This window comes from Lagopus muta, chromosome 25, assembly GCF_023343835.1.
Source record: "Lagopus muta isolate bLagMut1 chromosome 25, bLagMut1 primary, whole genome shotgun sequence".
NCBI lineage: Eukaryota > Metazoa > Chordata > Aves > Galliformes > Phasianidae > Lagopus > Lagopus muta.
The window spans coordinates 2,830,874-2,855,473 of record NC_064457.1 but is presented as its reverse complement, the minus strand read 5'-3'; the positions used below and the strand labels follow the sequence as shown (position 1 = coordinate 2,855,473).

The 24,600-nt window shown below is 50.8% G+C and overlaps 1 protein-coding gene across 11 annotated transcripts in view; it reads left to right on the top strand.

Moving 5' to 3' along the window:
- TANC2 (tetratricopeptide repeat, ankyrin repeat and coiled-coil containing 2) overlaps nt 1–24,600 on the top strand; it is a 176,784-nt gene that overhangs the window by 24,197 nt on the left and 127,987 nt on the right. For 5 of the 11 annotated variants that reach the window (XM_048926919.1, XM_048926917.1, XM_048926918.1 and 2 more), the window contains exons 1-2: nt 3,501–3,599; nt 24,165–24,227. The gene's annotated coding sequence lies outside the window, so the exon portion shown is untranslated. Of the gene's footprint in view, nt 1–3,500; nt 3,600–3,941; nt 4,045–11,504; nt 11,527–12,753; nt 14,080–14,108; nt 14,128–24,164; nt 24,228–24,600 lie in introns of those variants that run through there. The other 6 variants (XM_048926910.1, XM_048926909.1, XM_048926911.1 and 3 more) reach the window with 5 other exon arrangements.

The following is a 24,600-nucleotide window of genomic DNA, read 5'->3' as shown; positions in this document are numbered from 1 at the left end:
CGTATGGTGGCCACAGAGCGTGTCCCATAGATGGCTTGTAGCAAAACTGCAGTTGTGTAACGCTGCTCCGGCCACAAATGAGTGTTCACTTGATTGCCATCAGCAGTCATTAACTCTTATGGACAGAGTTAAGTTGGTCGTAGTGTGACTGAGTGAGGAAAAGCCAGAAGCTGCTCTTCTGCTTGGGTGCACAGAAATTCTGGTACCTTCTGTCTGCAGAGAACACACCAACTCTGTAACGTGAACAAATCCGAAGGTGCAGTAATGACTCTTCTTTCTCTACATGAGTGCTGTTTGCACTCTGATCGCTGCACCCCGGTGTGCCAGAGCTGCGTTATTTCTCTCAAGATGTTATCTTGATCACATGCAATCATTAAAGCTCCCTTAGTGCCTCTCAAGTGGAAAATGTTGAGCTTGGCATTGTTGCTGAATTATGATCTGCATAAATACATCCTCTCTTCCAAACTTGCAGTTATGATTTGCCATACACTATTATTCTTTCACTAATGGGTGTTTGCTGTTAAACAGAATCTCGGAGGTTTCCCTTTGCAGTTGGTTCCGCATTGTCTGCCCATCGCACCCCTGAGCAGGTGTGTGCAGGAAATGAAGCTGCTTTTACTTACCCTTGTTCTTGTTTATCCTCAGAAGTTCTGTCCGCAAGTCCCTGCGTCAGCTGTTGCTCAGATGGAGGGCATTGCTGGTGTCCAAACGCAATGCTGATGGTAGAAGAAGGATCACAAAGCACACATTTATTCCCATTCAGACAAAATGCAGTCAGTTACCCACAGGTCAAGATGCTCTTGCCAAAAATTGCAAAAATGAAAATTGAACAGCCGGCAAAACAAAAATCTCCCTTTCCTTCTGCAAAAAAAATACCAACCCCAAATCTATTTGAACACTCCCCAGGCTGCACGAATAGACATGCTGTTCATTAGTGAAGGGATGGTGGAACTGCTGTTCTGTCACGCTGCTGCAGTGTGAAGAAAATCAGCATCTCACATCCAGACATTGCTCTAAAATATTTCCTCCATAGGCATCGATTTCTTAGGTAACAAATGGTGAAAGCGATGTTTATTTTTATATGGTCACGCTGAATAGCATCCATCTGGAAGTTTATCTGATGGTATCTGATTTAAGAGACCGAGCGTTTTAATATCTTACTGTAGGTATTGCGGCTGATTAAGAGACAAGATCTTGTTTATTACAGCCATTTTATTTTTCTTTGCTGTTGTACAAACTTCATGTCAGTTTGCTGCAAAGACCACGCAAAACGTAAGGAGTTGATTGAGGTTTGATGTCATTTTTTGTAGCTCCCTGTTTCACCAGGAAATTGTCTCCATCAGTGGTTGTCAAGCTAAGGGGCCAGAGGTGATAAGGTGTGGATGTGACCAAAGGGGAACTTGGATCAAAATCCAGAATGGTGACCCTGAAAACTCCCCCCATCCCTGAGTCCATGCTTGAAGCCTTAAGTGCTATGGGTATTTTGTGTTGATATTCTTCAAATACCTGCTGTTGTGCCACTGCAGTCCTGCAGGTCTGGGCGGGTTGGTGCCACACATAAAGTCTGAACAGCCAGGATGTAGGAACCAAGCGTGCCTGTGCGTCCCAAAGGCATTTTCAGAACAAACCTCGTGTGTTCCAATGGGATCTGGCTCCCTGCAAAGTGCAGAGGAGGCTGTTGGGATGGCAGGCGAGGATGCTTTCTTTTCAGTCTGCAAGGATTTCAATCCCAAGCACTGACTTGGAGCAGTGGGTTCCTGCTTGGAGGGCACCCAGCTGAGATTAACGCACTGTACATAGCCTGTGCAACAGCATAAATACATCAGAATCACATCTGCTTCAGGAGGTCCTACAGCCATAAGTGCTGCAGACAGCCATAAGACCTGGGGGAACCATTCCACATGCCCGTGCTGAAGCATCCACTCCTGGCCACTGTGAGGACAGTGCAGAAAACGGACCCTCTGTCACTGCTCTTAAATGCCTCCGGGTGCCCAGCACCACTCAGTATTGGGCTCACATGGCTGAGTGTGCAGACATTCAGGTTCAGCTCCTGTGTTCCTGTCTGCTCTCCTGCCATTGCCTTGTTCCCTTTGGCTCCTCAGCTCTGTATGGGAACATCACATCTCCCTGTCATCCACAAACTTACGGCCTGGGATCTGTTCTCTTCGTAATGATACGGCGACATATATAAAGCAGCTGACATCAGTTCTGAGAATATATTCTCGTAGGTGGAACTATTATGTTCACGGTGCTGTAACGCAGAGGCAGTGATTTGCTATGCTAATAAGTCGCTGAAGGAAAACACGGGAATTATTCTGACGACGTCTTATTCCCCTCTAGTGTACGTGGTCGAAAAAGACCAAAGGGCAACAGCGGATCAGCAATTAGAGACGGCACTTCTGCTGGGAGCAGTGAAGGAGGTTGGGAGGCTGCGGGTTTCTGTTTCTGGAAGGTTCAGTGCTGCTGTTCTGCTAAGCGCAGATTGCTGGGCGCCAGGGGGCTGCGTGGAATCCCCAAACTCAGAGCTGCAGGGTTGTGGCGCTGAGGGTTGTGCTCAGCAGGCATGGTGGGGAGCTGAAAGCGCTTTTCCAATCTTCGTGGCTGTGTGGTGATGAATTGTGTGATATGTATTCACTCTGGGCCGTGCCTGGTTCCCAAACTGTGGCTCTGGTTCTTAAAACAAGGCTCTGGTTCCCCAAAGCATGGCTCTGTCCATCTTCTGTGACAAACGCACAGCCAAACCCAAGCAGTGCGGCCTCTTCTTCTTCTGGCCCCTTCCTGAGTGGGGTTTTTCCACCATCCTTGATTTTTGCCCACACCCGTGTTTGCCCCATTGCTTCACCAGCTCTGAGGTGGTGGGACGACGGGGCATCGTCCGGCCCGGTGAGTGTAGGGACTGCAATTAACTTAATTAAAAGGAACACTTTGTACTGCCGCCGAAAAGATCCTTCTCTTGAGTAAGGCCGAAATGTCAGCCTGTCTGCCTAAGCGGGGCAGGGCCGGGCACCGAGGTGCGGCCGCGACGCCTCAGCCCCGCGCTGACGGACGCCGCCTGAGCGCCGCTCCCGCCTTCCCGCCCCCACGGCGGGACGGACGCGCGACCCCTCACAGCGCCGAGCCACGCCCACTCGCGGCTTTTGGCCACGCCCACTCGCTGTCGCGACCATGCCCAGCGCCGGCGGAGGAAAGGGGACGCGCTTTGCATAGCCACGCCCCCTCATGAATGCCAATCCGCCCCGCCCCCCTCACCTCCGCGCGCTTCGCAGGGACGAAGGGAAGGAGGGAGGGAGCCGGGGGCGCGCCCGCCGTTCCCTTCCCCCTCCACCCGGGGGGCGAGCGCGGCCCCGCCCGCTTTTTCCCTTCGCCCTCCGCGCGGCCCTGCGCGCGCGCCCGCGAGGCGGCGGCGCGCTGCTCCGGAGGGAAGGAGTGAACGCGCGGGGCGGGGAGGTGGGTGCAGAGCCGCCGCCGCTCCCCGGGAGCAGCCGCAGAGCCGCCGCCCCCCCCCCCGCGACTGCGCGCCGCCCCTCCCCGCCGGGCGCGCGCCCGCAGCGGCGCTGTGCTGAGCGGGAGCGTTGTGCGTGCGGGAGGGCCGCCGGCAGGTACGGGTGTGTGTGTGTGTGTGTCGGAGGGGGGGGGGTGTATGTCGGCGACATGTCGGGGGGGAGCGCGGTGTCGGGGGGTTCCGCGGCTCCTGGTTGTGTTGGGAAGGGGGTCGGCCTCGGTGCGGGGAAGCGGCGCCCGCAGCGCCGCCAGTGTCTGGAAATGAGGAGGGGGCGCGGCGCGGGGTGCGGGGAATGGGAGCGGGGATTGGAAGCGGAATGGCCGCGGGGGGGTCGGCAGCGCCGCTTCGATGCCCCGAGGGGAGGGGAGTGGTGGCGGAGCGGGGCGGGGGGCGCGGAGCCGCAGCGTTGCCCGGGGGGGGGGCGAAGGGGCTGCGGGCGGTGCGGGCGGTGGGCGCCGCCTCTCCGCTCCACCTCAGAGCCCGGAACGGAGCGCGGAGCGTCCGTCCGTAAGGCGTGAATTCGAAAAGAAATCCCTGCGAAGGTGCGGAAATCAGCGCGTTTCGGTGCTCCGGGGCTGTCGGCGGTGCGCTGGGCGGTTGTAACGCGGGGCTGTGCGGGTTCCGCTGCGGCTCCGCTCTCACGGCTGAGTCAGGCGGTGCTGGGAATTCGTTCGTGCTCGGTGGCGGCTGCTGCTCTGTAGCGGTTCCCATCTTGCTTTCATCTCCGTTGGTTTGGCCGTGATGCGCTGTTTGCTTGTCTGTTTTTTTTTTTTTAAGCTGGAATTCCTTTTTTCTTCTGAGCAAAAATGTGTTTCCTAAGGTACCTTTCAGCATTTCAGGCGATGCACGCCAGATTGACTTTCTATGAAACCTTCAGAATGCAAGTCTACGTAGAATGCAACCTTTAGAACGGAGAAACCCTCAAACATAGCTGGGAGATCGGGCGAAATGTCAGTTGTTTTTTACTGCAGCAGTGCATGCAGGCACACCCACCTTCCAGCCTGTGCTGCTCACGATGGATGGCAGTGTGTGGCACAGTGTGTGGCACAGTGTGGCAGTGCCTTTGGTCCAGATGTGTGTCCCTCAGCACAGCTGCACACAGCAGGTCCTGCAGGCTCTGCTTCCCGTCTGGTTTTGCAGCAGAACGCTTCACCTGTGAGCTCTCCTGCTTTGCTTACAGCAGGTTGGAGGGTTGCTGGAGTAGAATCTTAGTCTGCCTTTCATTCCAGGGTGCTGTTACATCAGTAATAGGTTGTGGATGCTCCATCCCTGCAAGCATTCAAGGCCAGGCTGAATGGCTGAAGTGGCTCTGGGCAGCCTGGTCTGGTGGCTGACGACCCTGCGCATAGCAGGGGGTTGGAACCAGATGATCATTGTGGTCCTTTGCAACCCAGGCCATTCTATGATTAATAGAATATATATAATTTATTTTGTTAAACAGCGAAAGCAAAAGGAGCTGGAAAACACTCTAGAGCTAAACCGAACCAACGTAAAGCCCATGGTGCATTGAAGAAGGGAAAAAATAATGCAGCTTAAAAGCCCTTGAACTTTGTGTACAGGTTCTTATGTAAGTTATGTTCTTCTTTACTCTTTGTGCAAGTTTTTCCTTCTCTAGAGCTGGGCTCTACTGGGAGGGCGCCCAGTGCAGTGCTGTGCCCATGAGATGTGAGTGAAGCCCTGGGTGTCTGCAGGAGCATCACTTCCAGGTGTGTAAGGTCCATCAGGGCAGAGTCTCACAACCTTCCTAGTGTCATTCATTGTAACTCTTGCAGTCAGCTTCATCACTCCATCCAAATGGCATCTTGCACTTTGTGCCCAGCATGGTTAATACGTAGATATGGACATTGGTGAGCACTGCGTGCATCTGTGGAGTGAGCAGCAGCAGTGTGGCTGTGCAGGAGCATGGAGCTCTGTGCTCATCACTTCGCTGGGAGCAACCGACCTGCTGGTGGTTCCTGACTGCCACAGAATCATAGCATGGCCTGAGTTGAAAAGGACCACAGTGCTCATCCAGTTCCAACCCCCTGCTGTGTGCAGGTCACCAACCAGCAGCCCAGGCTGCCCAGAGCCACATCCAGCCTGGCCTTGAATGCCTGCAGGGATGGGGCATCCACAGCCTCCTTGGGCAACCTGTGCCAGTGCCTCACCACCCTCTGGCTGAAAAAATTCCTCCTGATATCCAACCTCAACCTCCCCTGTCTCACTTTAAAACCATTCCCCCTTGTCCCATCACCATCCACCCTCGTAACTCTTCCCCCAAACACACGTGTTCCCTTCTGCTCCGAGGTGAGGAGCATTCCTGCTCTGTGCACTGCACAGAAACCTGTGTTCAGAGCCCATTGCGTCTGCAGATGTTTGCAGGGATGAGGAATTGGGATCATTCTTGTGCTTTATTTGCTAACTGGACTTTGAGCTTCAAAAAACAAATTCTACTTATGCTAGTATGCGTTATTCTAGTCCCGTTATTTTATGGATGTGGAATGCAGCAGTTTGGTTTACGTTCACTTAAGAAGTAGGAAGTTTGAATGCAGGTCCTGCGTTAATTAGAGGGGGGAAACAGGTTGGTGTGTGTGTGCCTGCAGCAGGAGGAGCTGGGAACGTGGATGGAGCCCCAAAATGTGCTTGTGGCACTGCTCAACTCTGCGCAGAGCAGAGGGCTGCAACATGGAGGGGGTGGGCAGGCTGGGGGCAGCCTGCCTTGTCCTCCCATGGGGGGGATCTGTAGTGGGAATGCTGCATGGCTGTGATACAGGAGCTGCAGTGTTCCACATCATCAGGAAGGAAATCTCCGGAATCATCCATAGCCCTCCCTGTCTTCTTTTGGGCAGCGCTCACTGCTTGTCTTCCTGATAGGTGTTGAATGATTTATTTATAGTGCTGCGGTGTGAGAAGCTCCACCTTGAAAGCTTCTCTTTAAAAAAGCATCGGTAATTATAGAGTGCTGCTTTCATGTTTGACTCAGATTTATTTTCATGCCACGCTGCCTGGCTGCTGGAGGAATCGTTGCTTAAAAACACACAGAGCAGTTGGTTTGGTGTGTGCCGTGCATGGAGAGCCACGAATCACCCGTGTTGACATGGCCCATGTTTGTTTTCTGTGTGTCTGCACTGTGGAAGGAGCACGATGTGACTGCAGGGTATCCTGGAGGTGGATGGAGGCTGCGTGGAAGGAAGGAGCTGCTCTGTTTCTCCCTCAGGAGAGGTCTGTCAGAGCCATGGCGTTGTTGGAGCAATGGGGTTGGCTTGTGGTTAACACAAATGGAGCCCTTGGTGCACATCCCAGCCTTCAGATCCTCGTGTGTGTGAATAACCCTCTTTCTGCCCCACAACCGCTTCCATTCACGCTGCTCCAGTCCATGTGAGTTACCAAAGTCATCTGATGAGTGCTGCTGACCCAGAGCCAGGCAGAGCAAGCGCAGAGCTCTGCTTGTTCCTGGGGGTGCAAAAAGCAGATGTGTGCCTTCCCTTAGCTGCAGCTCAGAGGGGCAGTGGTGTGCCTGCCTTCTTTCAGGCTCGGGGCATCGGAAAGCTGCCATTTGTTCTCAGTGCCTCTCAGCCATGCTGGTGAACGTTCTGTTGCCCAAGTCTTATTCACAGAACCACAGAATTGCCAGGGTTGGAAGTGACCTCGAGGATCGTGAATCTCCAACCCCCTTGCCATATGAAGGGCCACCAACCTCCACATTTCATACTAGATCAGCTGAAGTTGCTCATCGAGGTTGGACTGAAGTGATGGCCTTTCTGTAGCACAGAGTTGGAAGGGTTACATTGATGGAAGAAAGTCTGCTGGGTAGGTGAGCTCTTGTTTTCAACAGCAGTCACGTTGGGAATGTGTTAGTAATTACTGACAGGGAGAAAAGAGGTGGTTGATCTGTGTCTGTGCAGCAGAGGACTTTTCCAATTTGCTTACTTTATTTTTCCCTTCGTGCTGCTCAGGAACATGATTTAGCAGAGAGTTGTTAGACTTAGGGTGGTATGGTTGGGTTGCAGTTGGGCTGGATGATCTTGAAGGTCTTTTGCAAGCTGAGCAATTCTGTGATTCTATTTATTGTATGTTGAGGACAGGCTGGTAAAGCAGGATTCTCCACCAGGTGGGCTTTCTGACCTTGGATCATAGAGTGTGAAGCTGGAGGGGCCCGGAGGTGTTGGAGTGGTTGGCTGATGTGTGGCTGAACCCTGTTCATGGGCTGCCACGTTGTGCCCATCTTTCCTGGGCTGCTTCCCTCTGAGTTTGTTATGAAGTTGGGGTGAAAAGCTGGGAGGTAACTGCAGGGAGAAGCAGATGTGAGTTGGGGTCTTCCTGGCCGTGTGTCAATGCTCAGCTGCAGGAGGACGTGTTAAAGGGCTCAGATGCTTTCTGCAGAGGTGGATGCCTCATAGCTCCTTCCCTTTGCAGTGTGCAGCAGAGGACACGTCTGCCCTTGTGTTTGCCCCTATGCATTTCCTCCAGAGCGTGTTTCCCCTGTGCACATCTCCTGTTGTTTCCTGTGGGTTCTGCATTGAGATGCTATTTCTGACAGCTGCATGCTCATGATGTTCCAGATAGCAATCAGAAGAGGTCCAGGAGCTGAATGGTGAGATTCTTAATGCTGAGAATGTCACCTGGGAAACATACAGCTGTGGGCAGCAGCAGGTGTGTGGCCATGGGGGGGGGGGGGATGGCAGCGTGATGCTCAGGGCCTCTGAGTGCAGGACATTGGGCCAAAGGATGGACCCTTCCCATAGGTGGCAGATCTGCAAAGGGCAGACAGTGGGAGAGGGACAGCTTCCCCTCCTGGAGAGGTATTATGGAAGGAATAAGGGAGGTTCTGAGCAAGGGGGGAAACAAGTGAAATGTCGTGAGGATGGACTGGCAACATGTGAACGTGCAGAGATAGGAGGCAGAGGGAATTGTGCATCAGACTTGTGTGGCAGCTGTGATACTGAGCTGTGGAGCTGTGCAGGAGCGGTGGGTGCAGCGAGCCGTGGCAGGCAGTGCTCATGCTGTGGGTTTTGCTGGCCAGCCCCCAACCATTGGGCCCTGCAGTTCTTCTCATGGCTTTGTGTTGAAGGATTCATCAGAATGGTGGGGTTTCATTTACAGTGCTTCAGGTGTGGCTGCTTAAATTGAGACCTGGTACTTGTTATGTTTTTGAGCTGCTTGAATAACTCCTATTGTAAGAAATCTCCCATTTGCAGTTGTAACAGGCATTGTTTCCTGCTCGGATCACTCTTTCCTATTTCATTTTCTGCATAAGGTTTGGTCAGAGGCCCCCTGCTCGCATCCTGCTGTTGCACCCATTCACTGGGGCAGCTGGAGCTGCAGCCTCTGCAGGCAGCCTTCCATCAGCACGGCCCATGGGTGGTGGTGTGTTGGAGCATCCGCTGCCCCTCTGCCTTCAGGAGCAGGGATTTGGTGCAGCAGGCACCGAAGGAGGATTGTTCTGAAGGCTGAAGCCATAGCAGAGCTGCGTGTGCCCACCTGCGTTCTCTTCAGGCTGGTGATGTTATCTGTCTCTGGATTTCTTTTCATGCGTCGCTGACAGCAGGCAGTGCTCCTACACCTCCTCAGCAGAGGTGGAGTGTTACCATCTGTCACCGTGTGGGCAGCAGTCATCCCAAAAAGTAATGGCAGTGGGAGTTGTTGCCAGTTACAAGTTGTGATCACAAGCCAAATGGCGCACTTCTAAATTAATACGTTTCCAAAGGGAAAGAGGTGCAAGTGTTTATTTTTGCCAAGTATTTTCAGTGGCGGGCACTCTGCTGGGGTCTTGGCTTGGTGGCGTTCAGTGAGTGTGTGAGGGACCACTGCCCTCAGTGCAGTGATATGTGGGGAACTGAGCCTGTGCAGGGCTGCAGATGGGGGTCTTGTAAGAGTGTGAATGATGGAGTGGCTCCTGTTGGCTTTGCCTGATGGGAACTGAAGGATGTGGTATTGTCCTTTGGCACAACCAGCCCTGAGCAGGGCTCTGCTGCTGCCCTTGGGTCATAGGGAAGTGCCTGGTGGGGTGCGAGGTGCCCTGGAAGATGCCCTGTGCTCAGTCTGGTTGGTTGGAAGGGTTTATATCACATCCTTGGGCAGGGCACCAAGCCTCCCATAATGCTTATACAATCACTTATCAACAGGTAGAATGCGCTTATCATTTAGAACTGACTACCAGTCAGCTAAGCTAAGTTTTAATTAGAGAGCCCAGACAGAAGATCTCTCGTGGGCAGGTGGAAGAATTGGAACTGATCTTTTTTTTATAATTATTTTTAAATATGGAATTAAAGTAACAACAATAGGTGAAGATAACGTGACACATCTCCTTGGTCCCCCTTTTTCCTTCATCATGTTGGATCCTGACAGGGCAGCTGTGGATTCAGCATCACTGACGGCATCAGAAAATGATGGTCATTAGTCTTCAAATAGAGGCATTTAGAGAATAACAAAAAGGAATGCCATGACAACCTGAGCCTTACAGATGACCCTTTCCGTGCATTTTCTGTTCATAAGGATGTAAGGGGAAGTACAAATATCCTGGGATATTTGTATTTGGATACAAATAACCGTTGGAACAGGTTGCCCAAGGAGGCTGTGGATGCCCCATCCCTGCAGGCATTCAAGGCCAGGCTGGATGTGGCTCTGGGCAGCCTGGGCTGCTGGTTGGTGACCTGCACACAGCAGGGGGTTGGAACCAGGTGAGCACTGTGGTCCTTTTCAACCCAGGCCATTCTATCATTCTGTGATTCTATGATCCTTGCTCAGATGGCACGTGGAGGCTGTGCAGAGCCTCTGTGGGGCTGAGCCATGGCACCACTGTGTGGCTGTGAGCTGCGTCACCAAAGCGTGGTAACAAATGCAACAGATGGATTAACTCAGTTTAGTGGGAAATCTGTGCAACTGTCCATAGGCAAGCATTGCTTCTGCAATTCAGAAGGAGAAGGCTGTGACAGGCAAGGCCTGTAGGTGAGGCGTATCTCACCCACGTACCGGTAATGGGAGCTGATCTACTGGAAGCGCGATGCTGAGCCCAGAGAGCATCCCTGAGCAATTGGTATCTCGTAGATTCCCATCTCAGGGGAGTGGAAAAATGCCATGTATGGATTAATTGGAGTCAGAGATGGATGGAGATAAGGGCTCTGACGGCTCGTTGTTGTTTGTTTTGGGAGATGCCATCTGCACGGGGAGATGTAGAAGTGCTGAGCTGACATTTCCGAGCTGAACAGCTGATGTGTCTGAGACATCTTCCAGTGTGGGATGGAATGCTTCGATGTGAGCCCATCTGAAGGAATCCGTAGCAGTGCAGGGAAATGCCTGCTTTGAGTTGGTTTGCTTATTTATTACAAGAGAAGAGGTAATTAAGTCTCCTGTATGCAAAATAAATGATCTGAAAACGGGAACGGCGGAGTTGAGAGCATGCAACGCTCCATGGAAGGTGCAAAAAGAAAGCAGAGCAGCACCAAAGGCAACGAAATTGAGGCAGACGACCCGCTGTGAATGGTGGCTGTGTGTCTGCATGCTGCACTCGCACCAAGCATGGGAAATTTGGGGTGGATCAGGGGCTTCAGAGCAGTGTGTTCTGTGGGAGGGTGGGCTTTGCGTGGAGCAGAGGGGAGGTGGAGCATGGTGAGGCGAGGTGTGGGTTGTGCTTACGTGCAAAGAATGTACTGACTCCTATTTCTGTCTGTGTGTCTATCTGTGCCAGGACCCTGCTCCACAGTCCTGGCCTTTTCTCAGGGCTGGGCTGTGCTCTCGGACCCTGAATGTATCAGAGCTGTGCCCGTGCTCAGGCAGATAGGTTCTCAAAGAGCGCCTTTGTTGTTCCTCCTGCAGCTCTTTGGGGCTGTTAGCAGTGTTTCTGTCAGCACACAGCCCGTCTGCCTTGGCTGCTGCCCATTTCCCTGGCACAGCTGTAACCACGGAGTCCTTGCAATGCAGATAAGCTTTGCATCTGGCTCTTATTGCTCTGTGGGCTTGTTAGAGACCGAAGGAACTGGGGCTGTTTGGTCTGGGGAAGAGGAGGCTGAGGGGAGATGCTATTGCTCGCTTCTAATACCTGAAAGGTGAGATTGGGTTGGTCTCTTCTCACTGGTGACGAGATGAGGGGAAGTGGCCTCAAGTTGCACCAGGGGAAGGTTTAGGTTGGATATCAGGAAAAAAACTTCTTACAGAAAGGGTTGAGAAGCACTGGAATGGGCTGCCCAGGGGGGTGGTGGAGTCAGCATCCCCGATGTGTTCACAAAGCACGTGGATGTACTGCTCAGGGCCGTGGGTTAGCAGAGGGTTGTGAGTTGGGGGAGTATGGAGAGGTTGCAGTTGGACTTGAGGGTCTTTTCCAACCTGAGCAGTTCTGTGATTCTCTGATTCTTTTGCAGTTTCAGACTCCTGTAATCATCTGTAAGACTGCATGATAAACGTAGGCAGTAATGATGTTTCTGAGCCTTCCACGCCGTGCTGCTGTGGTTCTGATCTGCCGCAGAGGAGCTCAGCACTGGGGTTGAATGTGTGCATGGATTTTAAAGTGAGGTAATGAGCGTGCTTTAGAAAGCACGTGCATGGGCGTTTCATCTGCTTACCACCCTGTAGATGAAGAAGCTCAGTTTAAGTGAGAAGGATACGCAGGGGTGGGAAACACTTAGTGGAGCAGTTAGCTCATGTGGATGTTTTGCCAGGAGTTGCAGCATTCATGCAAACAGAAGGCACTGTAAGATTGCCTCTTATCTGATCTATCAGCGTGCTGTGTGTTCTATCTTGCTTGTAACTAGAATTTCACGTGACACGAAGCAGTTGTGATTAACTTCAGGCTCTCGTGCTGCATTTTTCCTTGCAGACAAACGTTTTTGCTGCTGGGAGATGAGATAAGGCCCTGCACGTTGCACTGACTGCTCTGTGTCTGAGCAGTACATGGAAAGAGGAGCTTTTAGCAGAGATTTCCACTTCTTCCCCCACTCATCTCTCCTGTAGGAAACTAATTTTGACATCACCTGGGCTTTGCGTGGTGGCTGTTGAGTTCTCTCTAAAAGTGAATATATTAACCATATATTAATGCTTTGTATTGGCAAAATATCCCACATTGTGTAAACAAGAACAGAGAGTGAATTCTGGAGCCTGACTGACTGATCTGTTTGTAGGGACGTGTAGTTTGGCTCTGAAACTCGGGTGTGTGGCACAGTGAGCGTGGATGGACAGCTTGGGGTGAGGGTAAAGAATGAACTGCTAGGAATGTGCACACATCTGTGAAAGCCTTGGGTGCATCTGCCTCTGTGTTTTTGGGAGGAAGAGCAGTAAGATTGGTGTAGGCACAGATAGCATTGCTTTCTGCAGTGCCTGTGTAGGAACCAAAGCCAGGCTGGGCTCAGAGGAGCTGATCTGGTACAGAGGCTCTGTCTGTGCTTTGGAGATGCTCTGGGACACATCAGTAACACACAGCTGAAAGCCAGATAGCAAGAGCTGCATGTCTGTGCTTTCTGCTGTAAAAAAAAAATAATAATAATAACAACCAAACAGAAAATGCTGTTTGCATGCTGCTGTGGTTTTTTCCTGGTGTCAGAGTTGTTCTGTCTGAAATACTCATGCTAGGGGAATTAGACCACAACATAGAATGCAGACCAGAACATAGAATGTGAACCAGAACGAAGACCAGACCGTAGAATGTAGGACAGAATGTAGACAAAGTGTAGAGCAGAACGTAGATAGAACATAGACCAGAGTGTAGACCAGAGCATAGTCCAGAACGTAGAAGGTAGACCAGAACATAGAATGTAGAACAGAATGTAGATAAAATACAGACCAGAACATAGAATGTAGATCAGAACATAGATCAGAACACAGAATGTAGACCAGAACATAGAACAAGGAACAGAAAGTAGGACAGAATGTAGACAAAATATAGACCAGAATGTAGAGCAGAATGTAGACAGAATGTAGACAAGGATGTAGACCAGAATATGTTCAGTAAAAATAAATAAAATTTAAACTATTTATACTCTTATGCTTCTGAATAAGAAGCCACTTAAGCTATGCATGGCTTTGTTTGCATGCCTGATGCATCTTGTTTGATTGAAAGCCTCAATGCTTCTCGTTCCTTTTAGGAATAGGAGAGAGGTCTCCAGGTTTCATCTTGTTTCATTTTTATGCCTTTTTGTACATTTGCTGTTCCCCTGGCTCTGCCAGGCTGCAAGTTGCTCACAGGCTTCTGCTAAACGTTTAGGCAAAAAAAATCAACTTTAGGCTAATGGAGTTGCAGCTATTCTGGGGTACTGTAAGAAAGCTACAGGAGAGCCCAGTATTATTTCAAGTGAGTGTTGGTTTTTTAATTGTGTTTACCTCTAGTGTAGCTCCCAGATGCATATTACTTTTGCATATTACTCATTATAGAAACATCAGGTTGGTTTTCCTTCCTCTATTTGTGCTCTTCCCCTTCCTCTCTCCACCCCCCCTTCCCATCCGGCTGTTGTTACATCCCTGCAGTGCTGTGCATCCGACTCGCAGGGCCTGACATCGACTGCGTGGAAGCTCCCAGCTCCTCCAGCCTGGTGCTGCTGCATCACAGAATCACAGAATGGCTGGGGCTGCCCACCAAGGAGGTGCAGACAGCTGGGAGCTGCGTTGTCTCAGTATGTGTTGGTTCCTATTTCACCCGTGTCACCTCCTGCATCTTCGTGGTAGGTGGGGTGCTTGGATTCTGAGCAGCAGCAAGGTGTTCCTGAGTGTGCACGTGTGCTTTGTGATCAGGTAGTGGTGTGTTAGGTGTGCGAGTCAGGCAGCGGGGGGAGCAGCTGGAGGATGCTGAGTGTAGCAATGCACTGTGAAGAGCCTGCTTGAAAAAGGCAACTGATCTCCGGATGGAAGGATTGGGGGTAACAACACTTGTCTGGGAGGTAGGGCTGACTCGGCTGAGTGCTTTAGAAGTCAGATAGGATTTTAAGGCATCTGGAGCTGTGCTCCTGCAGGTGACAGTCCCCATCCTGTGCATGGGACGCTGGTTGTCCACAGGTGGCTGCGTGTGCACCCGCTTTCCTGCTTGGATACATGGGCACTGCTCTTCTGTGATGGTAGGGATTAAAAATTAAAGAATACATCATTTAAAAAATGCTCTGTTTAATATTTGATCCCTGGAGTTACATCTGTGGGGCAGGGGGTGAGGGCAGTGCTGGGAGCAGTGCTGCTGCAGTGAGAGTCCCGAAGAGTTTTAAGGCATCATAGGATCGTAGAATGGCCTGGGTTGAAAAGGCCCACAGTGGCCATCTAGTTTCAAACCCCTGCTGTGTGCAGGGTTGCCAACCAGCAGCCCAGGCTGCCCAGAGCCACATCCAGCCTGTGTGCTGATGAACTGAATATTGTCTGGTGTTATACAGGTACACTTCTGTTGTCTCCACATTGAGCTGGCAAGCAGAGTGGTGCTATTTCTCTAAAATCTTGATAGTAAAGATTCTGTGGTTACACATCTGCTCCTCTCCTGTTGGTGACGTAGAACTAATAGCAGTCTGCATGTCTTGTGTGTTGGTGTGCCATTCAGAACCGCGTGGTGGAAATGCACAGAACACACAGTTTGCTGTGGGAGCTGTGAACCCAACCTGTGCACACTGATGTGAAATAGCAGGAATAATTCCAAGGATTCCTCCTGTTGGCATCAGTGCTTTGGTACAGCAGAGCTTCCATCTTCTGCCCAAGATAACACACAGCAGTGCACAAAGGCTTTGCTGTCTCCATCCCTGTGTTCTAGAGCCTGGACTCCTGCACTGCAGCGCCAGCATCTTATATTCAGCATTCAAATGTGTGCTCTGGGGTTTGGGTTGGATTCATGCACTGATGTGATGACAAACTTCATGCAGATGGGTGGAGGTGTTTCCTGCAGGTGGTTACACCACGGAAGAAGGAAGCAACGACGTTTTATTGCACCTCTAAAACCAGAAAATGGGAAGAATTTGTTACGTTTTGTGGCAGTAACATCTCTGAAACAAGCAAGCTGCCTGGATCTGAATGGATAAAAGTGGCACGAAGAGAGATCTCTGTTTTAGAGCTCAGTGCGTTGTGTTGGTCTTCTAACAGCGTGCGGAATGTTGGTGGTGTCGCTGCTGGTGTCTGTGGGGTGGTTGGGGGAATCATCAGGGCACTGAGATGATCAGAGGGCTGGAGCAGCTCTGCTATGAGGAAATGTTAAGGGAGCTGGGCTTGTTTAGCTTGGAGAAGAGAAAGCTCCAGGGAGACCTCATTGTGGCCTTCCAGTACTTGAAGGGCGAGAATAAACAGGAGGGGAACTTCTGTTTATGAGGGTGGATGGTGATAGGACAAGGGGAATGGTTTTAAAGTGAGACAGGGGAGGTTTAGGTTGGATATTAGGAGGAAGTTTTTGACATAGAAGGTGGTGAGGCACTGGCACAGGTTGCCCAAGGAGGCTGTGGATGCCCCATCCCTGCAGGCATCCAAGGCCAGGCTGGATGTGGCTCTGGGCAGCCTGGTCTGCTGGTTGGTGACCTGCACACAGCAGGAGGTTGGAGCCAGATGAGCACTGTGTTCCTTTTCAACCCAGGCCATTCTATCATTCTGTGATCCTATGATCGTGGAGGTGTCCATGTTGGCACTGCAGTGCTGTGTTTTAACCGTAAAACCTCATCCATATGTGAGCAGTGTTAGTGCTGTGTTTTAAGGGAGCCTCCCGTTAATCAGGCAGGCGTAATGCAGAGCGTGAGGAAGGGAGGGTGGAAGTGTGAGTCGCCATCCTGCACACCATGCACTGATAGTGCTCTCTCTTCTCTCTGTTCCACAGGTAAATTGTGTCCAAATCTCAGTTTAAGGGTTGCTATGTAGTGTCATTGAGAAGTGGCATAGCAGCTGCCAGGTCTGTCATTGGAATGTAGGTCTCAGATAGACAGCCAGTCTTTGGGTGGGAGTGGAATGGGTGCTCAGGTGCATCTCTGAGTTCCACTTTTACTGTAATTCTAATTTTTAAAGTAACAAGTTGCTGATGTGTTTCATTTATGTATGTGCTTTTTTTGTACTGGTGAATGCTGTGGTGGAGTGGTGTGGGTTCGTACCTTTACTGTGCCAGTGGGTCTTTGCTGAGCTCAAGCACTGAGCAGCAGTACTGGCCTGAAGCTGCTGCTTCCTTTCCAGGTTCTGCTGTGGAAGTGGTGATGTTGGAGCTGTTGGGTCTTCCAGTGGATGAGGTGTGCTTCAGGAAGGTCTGTTGTGATGGAGAGAAGTGATCCATGGATTTCTTCTGCACTGAGCAAGGGGAGCACAGTGAGATGCAGTTGTTTGTGCCTGGTTGGTGTCCTGAAGGGGATTAGCAGGCAACACGTCGCTCATGGATGGAATAAGCTTATAGCAGGAGGGCCCTCAGCTTAGAGCTGAAAGAGCAGTGTGAATATCAGTGCTGGAGCTGTTGCACTGTTCCTTTTTCCCATCCCTGCCCTGCATGAGCATCTCCAGAAGGGAACAGCCGATATCATAGAATGGCCTGGGTTGAAAAGGACCACAATGATCATCTGGTTCCAACCCCCTGCAGTGTGCAGGTCACCAACCAGCAGCCCAGGCTGCCCAGAGCCACATCCAGCCTGGCCTTGAATGCCTGCAGGGATGGGGCATCCACAGCCTCCTTGGGCAACCTGTTCCAGAGCCTCACCACTGTGACTGAAGCACCTCCTGCAAACAGCACTGCCAGCTCAGCACAGTGCCACACTGCAGGGAATGCTGCCTCTTTGGGCAAGCTGTGCTGTAATCTCCACATTCCCTCGGTGAGAATGCTCATAAGTGGTTTCTGCACCATTGTTTGCATTGTTTTGCTTAAAAAGCAGCAAACTTTGGAAAATGTGATATCCTTATCCAGTTTAGATGGAAGATAATCCAATCTAAGCACAACGCTGAATGTTAGATCATTTTTTCTCCTCCTGACTCAATCTTGTTTGAGAAGAAAGGCTTCCTGGTGCGGCTGGCAGCACAGCAGCAGATGATGCTGTGCTTTCTGTAGCACGTCTCAATGCCATAGATGGGTTTCTATAGGAAATTTCCTCTGCCTGAGGAAATAGAATTTGTTTATTACTAGTCATTGTTCCAGAGTGAAATAAAGGTGCATGGAGGTGGTGGTGTCACAGCGGAGCAGTGGGGATGGGGATGTGCTGCTCTTTGCACCAAAGCTGGACGTTGGGATGTATCCCAGGAGGGAGCAGTTTCCTCCGACATGCTCTGTTTTGCAGATGGGGGGAGTGAAGAGGATGCTCACTATTGTCAGCAGGCAGATGGTGACTGTCTGAGCCGCAGGATAGGATGTTCTTGATAAACACACTTTGTTCCCATAGGCTTTGGGCCGTCCGTGTGAATTGCCCGAGGTGTCTGCGTGGTTCCTAACTTTGGGCTCTGTTTGGGTAGGGGTAGGTTTCAAGAGCTCCATTGGAAATAAGTAAACCTTGGGTTTGGGAAGTGCTGCTCGCTCCAGTGCCATCGCTGTGGTTATTTGAGTGCTGCTGTCCATCTTCTGGCCATCCATCCATCCAGCCCCATAACAGCTGCCTTCAGGGCAGCCAGTTCTCCCAGTCAGATCTCAGTGGATTTGCACCTTGTGTGCCATGTCCGTACATCTCCATACCTGCACGTATTGCCCACTGCAGGCTGAAATCGGAACCAGCTGCATTCTGATTTCAGCAACCTGAGCTGCCATGAGCGGGATGGAGCGGCTCTGGGCACACTGCAGCACTCAGTGTTCTATCTGTACTCTGTAATTTCAAGTGTGCTCACACAACGGGTTCATTTATAGCTGCTTTTACTTTAAGCACATTGCTTAAGTAGTCAGACCTATTCTAAATAGCACTTACCTTTCGTCTTTGATGAACTATGTGTGTAAATGTGCCCTTTCCTTCAAGCACTTATCCATGTGTATGCTGTTCAGGGGCTGGGATGCTCTGAGTGCTTTGTCCCTGTGGTTTTCGTGCCCTCCTTTCCTATCTTTCTTGAAGGCCAACAGCTTTTGTGTTGGAGTGAAGGTGTGTGGCTGGGTGCTGCAGCTTCATTTGAGAAGCTGATAAGGCAGCAAATGTATGTGTCCCAGCATGGTGTTACCAAAGGTGCTCACAGAAGGGGATGTGGGGATTTTGGGGCAGGAGCTGTGTCCTGAGGTACATAAGTTGTGGTTGAATGCTTCCAGGCTGGGTTAAGCATTGACCATTCTCTTGGAAATTCCTTTGTTCTGTGAGAGCCTTAGGGATCTGTGGAGTGGCTTTTTGAGTTCTGTGGCTCCAGGAGCTGAAATAAGTCCACAAATTGCTGCTGCAGTGGCTGAAGGCATTCCATGCTGGAGGAAGCCTGTGCCCGTGAGTTTGTGCTGTGCTCCAGAAAAGGTCAAAGAAGACAAATAGAGTCCAGTTCTGCCCAGGGTGTGAATGCTACAGGGGGGCAAGGAAGGCAGATCAGGAGTGTGTGGTGGTAGGGGATGAAATCTTCACTGCATGGTGGTAGGGGCTGACCTGCTGGAGAGGAGCAGTGGGATTCCTGGTGGATGACAGGTTGCCCATGAGCCATCAGTGTGCCCTTGTGGCCAAGAAGGCCAATGGGATCCTGGGGTGCATTCAAAAGAACGTGGCCAGGAGGTTGACAGAGGTGATCCTCCCAATCTGCTCTGCCCTGGTGAAGCCACATTGGGTGTACTGTGCCCAGTTCTGGGCTTCCCAGTTCCAAAAAGACAGGGATCTCTAGGAGGAGAGCCACAGAGATGATGCAGGGCCTGGAGCATCTGTCCTGTGAGGAAAGGCTGGGTGACCTGGAGCAGTTCAGCACGGGGAGAAGACTGGAACGGGCTGCCCAGAGAGGTGATGGCTGTATCTTCAGCAGAGATGCTCGAGACCCATCTGGATGCCAGCCTGTTGTAGGGAACTGCTTTAGGGAGGGCTGGACTGGCTGATCTCTGGAGGTCCCTTCCAACCCCTGCAGTTCTGTGACTCTGTATCCATCCCCAGAATTCCCTGAGTGGGGACCTCCATCCTCCCCCCATGTCGTGCTGTGGGCTGTTGGCTTTGCTCTTCAAGTTAAAGGCTGGCATCTATTAAAACGTTGGATAATTGCATTCTGTCTCCTGACCTTGAATGACTCTGGAAGGAAAATATTTGCCTTGGTGCAAGCTGAACGTACCCTGTAATGGGTGGTGGCATTGACATGCATGTTATGAGTGCTGCACTGAAAACAAGTAGTTAATAAATAGTGACCTGGGTAGGTACAGAGCAGAGGGGTGACCAGATAGGTTGTATTAAACGTTACTAAGCATGTTATGATAATGAGCATCCGAAAGCACCAGAAAGGTGAGGATTTGCAGCAGCATTTGTGTAACAACAGAGCAGTGGCAGGTCAGGCCCTCAAAGGGCTTTGCCAGTACAGATCTTGGTGCTTTTGATCAATGTTATTAAGATGCTGAGATGATTGCTCCATCGATAGCTTGGAACTCTTTGTTAAGCAGGAAATAAAATGGAAGCTCGTTATAATTTTCGTATTAAACCAAGAGTCTGAGCTGGTGAGATGGCACAATGCAAATGCAATCCTTTTTTTTTAAGGTGCAAGAGGTGAACAGAACCATCCCATTTAAACATGGCCTGTTCTCTGATCCTTGTCATGGTTCTGTTGGAATCCTGATGCCTTCCCACATGATTTGCAGGGATGATTGTGAGGGAGCTGCTGCCAGCTGAGGCTGTGGCAAAGAGAACAGCAGCATAATGCCACTGCAGATCAGCCAGATGGGATCTGAATATGGACCGAGGTGCTGTGTTGGTTGTGTGGTCACCTGTGCAATTCTTGATCTATCAATGCTATGTGCTCCTGTGTAGCAAATGCAGTAATTATGTGTAATTGCTTTCAATTAGAGAGTCAGAAGTTGAGAAGACAATGTTTATCAGGATGGAAACGAGCTTGTTTTCTGGGTGGGTCCCAATGCAGTTGGGTCATCCCTGCATTGCTATAGTTTGAGGATCGTTGTTGTTTCCCTGATCTTTGGTTTGTTGGATGATCCCCATCATTAAAAAACAAAAAAAGCACGTGGAATCATAGAAACATTAAAAAAAAAAAGTCTTGTGAGTTAGAACTTGAATTGAGGCTGTTTCCTGTCGGTGTGTGCTTTGTTTCCAACACGTTTGTATATGCAGAGCAGTGCTTGAGTTGAGAATACCCTCTGAGCTCCCTTGATTTCTAGGCCAGCTGATGGCCCAACAGGAAGAGTAACCTGGTGTGAAGGTGGAAATCCCCATTCACAGAGCATTCCTTTCCAGCAGAGCAGGTCAGGCAGCATTGCTCAGATCGGTGGTGTTCTAGGTTCTTGCTGGGTTAGAATTCTGCATTAATGCTCTGCTGATAGAAGTGTGAGTTGGTAATTTCTCTGGGTTCATGTGACCAACAGCGTGTTTGTTGTAGAGGCTTCAAATTCAGTTAGCTTTGTGCCATTGCTGTCAGATGTTACCTGCTCCGGTGCAGTGTCTACATAGATGATGGAGAAAGCTTTGCTCTGTTTGCTCTAGGAGGAACTGAAAGTCAGCCTTGCATTTCATCCCATTGAGGGTTTGCTCAGTCACGATGTTAAACACTTTAAATTATACAGTTGATGGTGTTTATCTCAATGCAGCAAACTTCTTAAGCCAGCAGGGACAGGGAGGTGATCATCCCCCTCTGCTCAGCTCTTGTGAGGCCCCATCTGCAGCACTGCATCCAGGCCTGGAGCCCCCAGCACAGCAAGGATGTGGAGCTCTTGAAGCGGGTCCAGAGGAGGGCACTGAGATGATCAGAGGACTGGAGCAGCTCTGCTATGAGGAAAGGTTGGGGAACTGGGCTTGTTCAGCTTGGAGAAGAGAAAGCTCCAGGGAGACCTCACTGTGGCCTTCCAGTGCTTGAAGGGAGAATATAAACAGGAGGGGAACGGCTGTTTATGAGGGTGGATGGTGATAGGACAAGGGTAATGGTTTTAAAGTGAGACAGGGGTGGTTTAGGTTGGATATGAGGAGGAAGTTTTTGAGCTAGAGGGTGATGAGGCACTGGCAGAGGTTGCCCAAGGAGGCTGTGGATGCCCCATCCGTGCAGGCATTCAAGGCCAGGCTGGATGTGGCTCTGGGCAGCCTGGGCTGCTGGTTGGTGACCTGCACACAGCAGGGGGTTGGAGCCAGATGAGCACTGTGCTCCTTTTCAACCCAGGTCATTCTGTATTCTGTGATTACTGTTGTTCTGCTGAAATCAAACCTCCTGCTCTCGTGCAGTCTCTTGCTATGGCACTGCTTGATCAACTCTGGGAGGCAGAAAGTCATTTTGTTCTCTCTGACCCTCAAGTCCTTTTCACGTCACAGATTTCAGTTTGGCAGGAGGATGTTGCAGCTGGAATCAGTGTCACTGTGTCCCAATGGACATGTTGCTCTTTGGGGTGCTGGGCAGCTGGGTTGGAGCAGCACTGTGCCTGATGCTATCAGCCACCACCAGTCCTGGTGCTGTTGCGATTGCTTTAAGCTGTCCTCGCAGCTGCTCCTGCGATCCTTCAGTTCAGTAGGAGCGCTTCTGTTGGGTTCACGTAGGTTTTGCTTTGTGCATTCATTCCCTGCTGTGTTGGGGTATACATGGAAACTGGGATGACCTGTGACCACATACATATGTACACGTGTTCAGGTTGGACGTTAGGAAGAAGTTCTAAGAGCAGTCAGGTGCTGGCATGAGCTGCCCAGGGAGGTGGGGGGTCTCCTATTTAATGTCTGTGTCAGTGATCGTGATGAGGGGATTGAGTGCACCCTCAGTAAGTTCACAGACTTATTTCCTTCAAGTGGGGAGGCAGTGCTGATCTGCCTGAGGGGAGAAAGGCACTGCAGAGGGACCTGGGTAGACCGGGTTGATGGGCCGAGGCAAACTGTGTGAGTTTCAATAGGGCCAAGTGTTGCGTTTTGATCACAACAACCCCAGGCAACCCTACAGGCTTGGGGAGGAGTTCCCTGATGGAAAGGGACCTTGGTGTGCTGATGGCTGAATGTGAGGCCAATGGCATCCTGCCTTGGATCAGGGATGGTGAGCAGGATTGTAGGAGTCATCCTGCCCCGTACTTGGCACTGGTGAGGCCTCACCTGGAGTTGTGTGTTCAGTTTTGGGCAGCTCAGAACAGCAAGGAATGGAGGTGCTGGAGCAGGTCGGAAGAAGGGCAACAAGGCTGTGAAGGGCTTGGAGAATATGGCCTATGAGGAGAGGTTGAAGCAGCTGGGGCTGTTTGGCCTGGGGAAGAGGAGGCTGAGGGGAGAACTGTCTGAAAGGTGACTGCAGTGAGATTGGGTTGGTCTCTTCTCACTGGTGACGGGATGAGGGGAAATGGCCTCAAGTTGCACCAGGGGAAGGTTTAGGTTGGATATCAGGAAAAAAAACTTCTTACAGAAAGGGTTGAGAAGCACTGGAATGGGCTGCCCAGGGGGGTGGTGGAGTCAGCATCCCCGATGTGTTCACAAAGCACCTGGATGTGCTGCTCAGGGCCGTGGGTTAGCAGAGGGTTGTGAGCTGGGGGAGTGTGGAGAGGTTGCAGTTGGACTTGAGGGTCTTTTCCAACCTGAGCAGTTCTGTGATTCTACACTAAGGGCTGTGTGCTGAGGAGTGATTTGAGGCTGGGTGCTGGAATGTGAGGTGAAGCTGATCCCTACTGGTTGCCTTTGAACCTCATGCAGTCATTGCGTGTGCAGGTGTAACCACTTGGGCCTGCAGGTCGCCTGCTTTGTACTGCAGGTACTGAATCATCTCAAGCCAATGTGCTGAGGCCCAGTGCTTCTACCTCTCAGCTTGTTGGCTCCTTGGCTTTGCAGCATCAATAACAGCTGTGTGTGTTTCAATAGCATTTCCTCATCTTCGTAAGTTTGGTGGGCGCATCGCATCCTTACAGTTAGAATAGTTGTAACACTGATTCTGTAGCAGTTTGTATGTTGCTGCCTGGATATATTTGTTGAGATACAGCGCTCCCATGCAGTGGGATTTATGAATATGATTACAGGGTTAAAGGCATTAAAAGATTCAAAGCACTTTAACGACACTCAGTTTTTATTGACAGCCCTTTCATTGCTGCTGCATTCACATGAAGATTTCTAATGCAGTAATAGGAGCAGTGAAAGCTCAGCGTGTGGATAGGATGGGACATTCTGGATTGCTTTGCAGGCTCCATCTCACTGCCCAGCTGCTTTCTGCTCTTTGTTTTATGAAGCATCACATAAAGGGAGAGTCATTGAGATAGGCACTGCCAGCAGAGGGGCATGCATGGCACTGCTGCAGTGGTGCTCTGATCTTTCTCAGTGAGCAAAATACATGTAGCACAGCTCCTTGCAGCTGAGCTTTGTATGCGTGTGAAGGTGGAGCATAGGGCCAAGAGCCCAATTCTCCATTGGAGGCACTTGTGTCCATCTGAGGCTGGAGCTGCTTAGGGTGCTGGTGGAGAAATGCTGGAAGCAACAGGCTGCCTTCTGGCATTCCATTATGGGCTGTGCATTGAGGGAAAACACGGTCTGCTTTTCTGCTCTGCTCACTTGAAAGGTGCTGAGGGGGGAGAGTCAGGTGAGCAGAATGTCTGCAGGCTCACAGAGATGGAGATGTGTGAACACGGGCTGTGATTGTGGTGGTGCTGCTCTGAGAGCTGTGGGTTCATTGTAGGCTGAGATCCTTCACTTTGATGCACACAGTACTGTGTTGAGAAGATGCTGCTAAGTTCTGTTTGTTTCTTTTCTTTCAGGACTTGTGGTGCATGGAGGAAGACGCGCTTTCCTAGAGATTTAATTTATCTAGACATACCAAGGTAAGAGAATTCTTTACCTACCACGTTGTTTGTTTTTTTTTTCTGTAATTTAATTGCTCAAATAGGAGGAAAGCCCTCCTCAGTTCTCTCATCTCTACACTCATGTCTAATCACCTGTAATGGTGACGAGGTGGGCTTTGCAATGTGGAGCAGTTTCTTGAATGGCAGCAGGATTTCTGCTGCTCCACGCCGTGACTCTGAGCTGCAGTGGTGATGGTTCAGGTGGGGACCCCCTCTGTCCTTCCTGGTGCTGGAGAAGACTAGCAGAGAGGGTACGAAGATGATGCAGGGCCTGGAGCATCTCCCTGCACAGCACTCAGTGCAGTGTGTGGCACTCAGCTCCTCCTGCAGCATCACAGCACCCTCCTGGCAC